We start from the raw sequence: 7325 nt of genomic DNA on the forward strand, positions 1-7325 counted from the left end.
ATATGTATCATCTCACTGTATATTAGCTGCCGCTTATAGATCTGAGGTGCGCTCACTTTTGTGAAGCTATTTGTGTGTGCGCCCAGTGCTGCAATAAAGACTGTCTGCTGTCTAACACTCCAAAATGAGTCTTAGAGAGTTCCTCTGCCGGCTTTTACAATAACAGGTGGGAGTAGGCTGAGGAGGACCTGTGGAGCAGGAAGTTTGGGAGTTGGGAGGGAGGACTACAGAGATTTCATGTAGCCCAAGGCAATAGTTTGGGCTCCTAAAACTTGCAATCTACCATAGGGAATTTTGAGAACCAAGGTAAAAGGGGCCTGCTCTTCAGCCTTTGGCAGCTAGTATGATAGCTCGTAGGAGACTTGCCAAGCTACCTTCAAGAAACCTGTCTTTTTGGCCCTGTGGGCAGTGTCATGGGTATAATGATGCTTAGAGGCAACTGAAGTCACTGATGTTGGTTGCCGTTGGTGTTGCCTTCCTAAAGTTGGTGTTGCTGCAAATCAAAGCCCACTTTAAAAAGTCCAAGGCCATAGCACTACTGCCTGGGCTTGTATTTCTCGAAGGGTCTTATGGCCCAGTACCAAGATCACTAACAGAAGATGCCAAGGAAAACCAGGACCTTTTACCACAGAAATGCACCTAGCCCTCAACAAGGTGGAACTGAGATTTGCTTATCATTAGTTTTCAGTGTTAAGATGCTTGATTACAAGCCTGTCTTTTCTTTCTGTAGATTTCTCCATTTTTTTCCTTGTCACTTAGTTTGTTCCACATGTAAGAGTTGGTGTAGTAATCTGATTAGCAAATAGTTTTAACAGACTCTTAACCTCTTTTATAGGCAAGGGCCCTGTTTTCCTGCGCAGGAGTCTGTGGTATATTTTTGCCTTGTTTTTTCTCAGTTATTGCACAAGGCCCACAGATGCCTCTCATTATTCTGCTGCAGGTGAAAATTTGTTCTCATGGTGCTAGGCTGCCACAGATTTTCAGCTGTCAAGTCCCTGTGAGGGTTAGGAACTTGGCTTCTCGTCTTGTCTTCTCTGTTCTGTTGTCAATTTCTCCTATTCCAAAACCACTAGCAGTGTTATGTGAGGAACTTTCCATGCTCTTTTGGTGGGAATCCTACCTTGATTTCACTCTGGTGGCTGCAATATTGGGCTGTGCTTGGGGGAGAGATGTCATGTGAAAATTGGCAGACTTCCGCAAGAGGTGTGCTAGCAAAGGCAAAGGAGGGGGCTGAGTCCAGACTAACTTTGAACCGTCATTATTCCATCCCATCTTTTGATTTCCTGCTGCTGTACTAACAAGTCCTAATTAAGGATCCTTGACAAATGGCAGCAATGACAACTACTGCCCAAGTGCCTCACTGAAAGCAGTTGACCCTATCAATCAATAGCCAGCAGTGTATGCTGGCTGCAACGAAATCCTGTTCGTTGGCCCCTTTTCAGGGCTCTCACCATACAGGGCTCAGTTGCTATTTGAAGGAACACAAAATATGCGTTTAATTTGCCATTCAGAGAGGTGACAAAGCCACAGCAGGAAGTCAGCTGTCCCTTGTAAAACAGATGCCTCCTGCTCTTCCTCTCCTGTCCCTGCTATCAAACAAACCTATAAAATGCTGTGTCATGGCACAGGTCTTGAGAAATTACTTCACAGCCCTGGAATCCCCTACAAATGCAGCAATGTTAATCACTATAGGTCTATCCAGAGTTCTTCCCTATGTACTTGTGTAGATGCATACATCCTAATTTGAGTTAAAAAAAAAAAATTAAGAATTTTGCATTGTGGGGCTGGATATAGTAACAAACTTTGTGAATTTTGTCTCTTCAGAAACTGCCCAACAAGGATGGGCTATTGCTCCCCATATGCTGCTTGTGAGGCCAGGATCAGGGTGCTACAAGAGCGAAATAGATGGCAGTGGGTTATCAGAAGTTGCTTTTGAAGAGGAATGGATGTGTGAGGGGTCCCCTGCAAAACTTCTGCTGCAGAATCGCCCCTAAGACACCAGCTAGGCAGAGAGATGACAGTTTTGGAACCAGTTTCACAAGGTGTCCTGAAAGCAAGATGTAGCTGTATTTAATTCACTAGGCCAGGGGTTCTCAACCTTTCCTTCACCACGGACCCCCTTTAAATACCTTTTGTGGCCATGGACCACCAAGACTTAATTCAAGATTTAAAGCACTAGACTGCATCAAATATTTAGTTCAATTTTCTCATTAAGGGTCTTCAAATTTGGAGAGAAGGGGAAATAAATTAACCAGTTAATGCACACACTCATAATACCTTTATTGCAATGATTCCATATGAATTTAAAATAACGTCAGTACTCTTCTTGCTCAAATGGCCCATTTTATGGTATTCTAATGTGCTAATTCCAAATTTGATGCCAATTTTGACATTAAAATTTGATGAAAAGTTTTTACTCTTCTCACCTCCCCCCTTGTTTGTCTGTGTTCAGTCACCATATATTTTTGTTTACGGGTCCAGGGCCACCACTGGGAGGAACAGACCTCAGCCCCGTTGGGGCCCTAAAGAGGGCCGTTGGGTTAAGAAAATGTCTTTAAGAGAAAAACTGCCTAGTTAAAGTGGGTCCCAGCAGCCACACCAGCACTGAATATACTAGCGTGTCAGGGCAGGCAGGGGTCGGGGCTTGAGTATGAGAGGAGCATTGAGGGGAGGGGGCTGTGGGAAAAGGAGGCGCAGTGCTTGCCGCGGGCCAGACCAAATGGTTCCAGACTGGATGTTCCCCATCCCTGATTTAAGCCTTCACAGACCACCTGTGACGACATCACGGCCCCCCCCCAGGGGTCCATAGACCACAGGTTGAGAACCACTGACCTAGACAAAGGGGAATGCCTCCAGTGGATTAGGAACACCCCCTTTTTTTTTCTTTTTTTTTTTTGACTGCATGTTAGCTAGACACTTTGGGTTTTTTAATTTCATTTAAAGCTGTGAATAATCTTTTTTTCAAAGGAAGTACTCTGCTGCCTCTTGCAGAGATTTGTCAAATCCTTGCCTCTGCATTTATTCCTAAAGCTACACCTGTTTGCCAGTCTACTCAGCCCCTCCAGGCAAGGAGGTGATGAAAGTTCAAGGTTTTCATCATGTAGTGGGATCAGAAGAATTGCAGGGGATTGGGGCAAGCCATGTTAGTGAGAGGGCGGGAAACACCGCTTATATTTTATTTGTGGATGAGAGGAAGGGGAGCACTGTGGTTTTTGAGAATATGGGTGCTGAATCTCTATCAGGTGAGATAGGAGTAGTGTTTGAAGGTGCTGGGAACATAAGCTATAGGTTTTAGCTGAGCATGTGCTCTGTTTAGAGCTGTCACTGTACTAAACCTGAACTGCTGATGTGCCAATGGCACTGCTTACTCCTCTCCCATCCCAGGAGCCAAGCCCGTAGGTGGTGGGGCTAGGCTAGGTATGTCGGGGTCTGAAGCTTCCTCTCCGCCTAAAGTGGCTTTCCCAAGTTCTTGCACAGATTGTGCTGTTTTGATTTCCACAGTGCAGGGCTTGCTGAAGGTCTCAACATTTTAGCCAGTCAATTAGAAGTGCACACAGCCTCTTTCCTGCAGGAATTCAGGACCCAGCTGAAATGCCTACATGAACCTTGTGTACCAGGAAGAGGCTTTGTAACCTTCTGTAGCAGGAAATCAGCAGTGTTGACCTCAAGGCAGTTTAGTCATCTGATGGTATGAAGGTTGGTTTTTCCCTGGGAAGATTGTCCTGTTTGTCGAGAAAGGCCTCTGAGTAACAGAGATAATGCATGCGGTGGGTTCAGACACTGTAGTCGATGCAGCAAAGGGACAGAGATACATGGTGCATGCAAAGGCAGTATTGCAGACCTTGGCTGTAGCACACCAAATTGTTTCTGCACCACAACTGAGGGGCTCCATTAGGGTGGCTGTGACTCTAGCCAATACAGAGAGTGTTCGGAAGGCATTAGGTTGCTACTGAACTGTGTCAGAGGGCTTTGAATGTCATTCTCCACCTCCTAAATTTCTGGATTGGTATAATCCTAGCAGATAGCATCCATTCTGTATTGGCTTTCCTGACTTGGTCCCATAGGCTGTTGTCACTTATGCAGGACCGGTGTATTAACAAGTGCTAGGGGCAGGTCTAAGTCGGGTTTGTGGTATGGGATAAAGCAGTCTATGTTGTGGAAGTGCATAGGTTAGGATAACCGCTGTGCTGTGGGATGTGAGCCTGACTTGCTTGCCATTCCTTAGGCCTGGAGACCAGGAGCTGCTGTCTGGCATGGTCAACAGGGAAGCTGCTCTCTTTTCTAAAGCTTTGCGTAGATACTGAAAAGATCTGAAAAGGACCAGTGTCCTTGGTATCTTATGAGTGACTTAGTGTAAGTACTAAGTACCTTAGTAACTTATGAGTATCTTGGAGAAGAGAGTCTGTGTGGAGCTGCAAGTGTGGTGCGGTCTACACAAAAACTAGTGATCATGCAGGTTTTGTGGATTTTTTTACCAATTCTGTGTCCTTGGGCTTTGTGCAGAGCAGTTTCTACAGCTGAGGTGAGTTGTTTGGGCTGCCAGTCACTGAGAATTTGAGTCTGAGACCAAGTGTCTTCTTTGTCCCTTGGAGTTGAAGGACAGTAGATTGGATGTCTCAGTGACAGACCAGAAGGAAAAACAAAAGGCAATTGGGAATCCAGGAGTGGAACAGCATGGGATGTGTGGGATTCAACACAGCCCTCTCCATAGAGGGGTATCTGCTAATGACCTCATAGGTGGCAATGGCAGTACAAATGCATGTGTTTTGGCATATCTGTTAGCTTCTCATGAAACGACAGAATGGGGACCTTTGACTCCGGGGCTATAGTCTTCACAGCTGATTCCAAATTCTGGCTTCAAAACACTATAAAGTTGGCCACAATCCACTTCATTTCTGTAACAGCCTAAGGCAGCTTTTAATAATTGACCTCATTTTCACAAAATCATAAAATAATTTAGGTTGAAAGGGACCTCAGGAGATCATCTGGTCCAGCCACCTGCTCAAAGTGCAAATAACTGTTCTTTTATGGTCCTAAGATAAACCAAAAATCCATTTCAAGCAAAGAGTAAACGTGATCAGTTTCCTTCAGCCTGCGATTTGACAGTGATGAGGGGTAGAGAGTCAGCATTTATTGGGGAAACAGGTAGTCTTATAAGCAGGTATTATTATGAGATGTGTTAAAATACTTGCCTAGCTTTTAGGTTTGGGAAACTGAACCAGGTTGTAATTATCTTCCACACAGCAGGGATAGAATTATTAATCACCGTATTCTCATACAGCCAAAGATACACTGGTGAATCCAGTGACACTGCAGCTGGAGCTTTGAACACAGTCAGTTGTCCGGTGTGGTGAGAACATAACAGAGCAGCACACTGCTTGGTGCACAAATAGGACCTTGCATTCAGTTTACAGGGCTAAAAGCTTAGAAAATGCAGTATTTCACTTGCAAATCAGGTGTACTTTATCCAGAAACCTATTCTGCCATTTATGAAAACACTTTTTAGGGGAGAAATTAATTTTCACCTGGAAGGATTTGAAGAGAAGCAGTTAAAGAAATACTTTTTCCCCGTAGAAGTTTTCTTACTAGAGAAAGAACATGGAGAGGGAGAATTTATCTCCTGGATGTACTTCCTTTCCTCCTGCTGCCTTCCCACATATTCAGGCTCATAATGTCCCTGTGGCAACTCTGAAAGATGTAGAAATAGAAAAGAAATTCTAAATTAACCATCTGCATATGTTTGTCCCTGCTTTTATTCCTGCAGTCAGGTCGAAAAGTGTGTTCCACAGTTTGTATTTCCCCTTTTTCATTCCTGTCTCTTACCAATCCCATTCTTTTTCCTTGCAGGTTCTTTCTGCACACATCTTGCAGGTGTGCATTGCCTTGTCACTTGGAGTGACACTCACCTCAATAAATGTTGGTGTCTACAACCTTCCTTTGAGAAAGCCATCGCAGGTTCCCTTTGTAGGCGGTGAAGCCCAGAAGGCGGTTCAGCTGACTAGATAGGAATTGGAGTAGGTTGAACTGTGCTCTGAATGCTTTTTCTTAGGTGTCCGTGGCTTGTAAAAGGGATGCAGGGTGATCTCCTCCGCTGCAGAGATCTGTGTAGTAACTCTGTATGTGGTGATGAATGTGGCTTTATTCACGTTTAACCAGAGTGCTCAGTTTCCTTGCTCTGTTCACAGTAAATACACTGCTTCAGCCTCTGAAGATGTCTTCAGTCATATAGCGGTCATTCCCAGGAGGGACAGTTAACTCATCCCTCATAGCTACAGTCTCTGGTGGCTATCCAAGCTCTCTGCACTGAACACAAAACTAGTCAGCAGCATGTGACTACTGATTTCCTTTAATCAGCAAGCGCTGCTTGGACTACCACGTCCCGATGGAATTGCATTAGAGGTTTCCTCTGGAAGCACTGTGCCTTTCAAAATTGCTTTCCAACAGCATACTGAATGGCATAAGCAGAGAACAGAGTTTTAGCAGGCAGACAGTAATCAATAGCATCCTGCTCTTAAGCGGACGTAATGATCACTGGTTTGAATATGCCTGCATTTTCCCCAAGAGCATGCAGTTCTCATACGTGAAAGCAGGTACGTATATGTGCGTAATTACCCTCATCATGTGCAGCAAAACCAGTTGAACAGCATGTTTATAGAAAGTGTCCTTAAGAGTGATTGCCTCTTGAAGAAGCATAGCTCATATAAGAGGAGTGGGACTGTCTCCAGCCAGCCCTGGGAGACGATGCTGAGAGCATATTGAAAAGCTGTCTTCAGTAAAAGCTTGCCAGTTTAACAACTCTGTTCACTGTTCCTATTGCACAGTGGGCTCTTTGACGCAACAGAAGGAGCTGCCTTTTTTTTTTTTTTTTTTTTTTTTTTGCTTCCTCTTAAATCCGCCTGGCCAATTTAAAGCCTGTGGATATTTCTTCCCCCTCGGGGAAAGCTTATGTGAGGATTTTCTTTTTTAACAGTTCATTCCGTGAAACCATTTTTTTCTTGTTTGCTGTTAGAAAATGTTGGAGCTGAACACACGGCTTTCATTGCAGGTCAGTGGATGAACTCTTGACCAAATCATTTAACATTTGAGTGTAGCTTTAGCAAGCACTGTAGTTTGGGAGGAAAAAGCAAGTTAACAAGGTTTTATCATGTGAGCCCCTGTGTGCCTACTACTGGAATAGGAATCTTTTCAGGTCTTCAGTGACTGAGTTCTGTGCAGATGAATTTACTGTCTTTCTTTTGTAGACAAATGTACCAAATTAATATTTTATTGAGAACTGAGGTGACATCACAGTTATGTCTATATTATTTAATTCCTGAATGTCTCTA

This window comes from Strix uralensis, chromosome 4, assembly GCF_047716275.1.
Source record: "Strix uralensis isolate ZFMK-TIS-50842 chromosome 4, bStrUra1, whole genome shotgun sequence".
NCBI classification, from domain to species: domain Eukaryota; kingdom Metazoa; phylum Chordata; class Aves; order Strigiformes; family Strigidae; genus Strix; species Strix uralensis.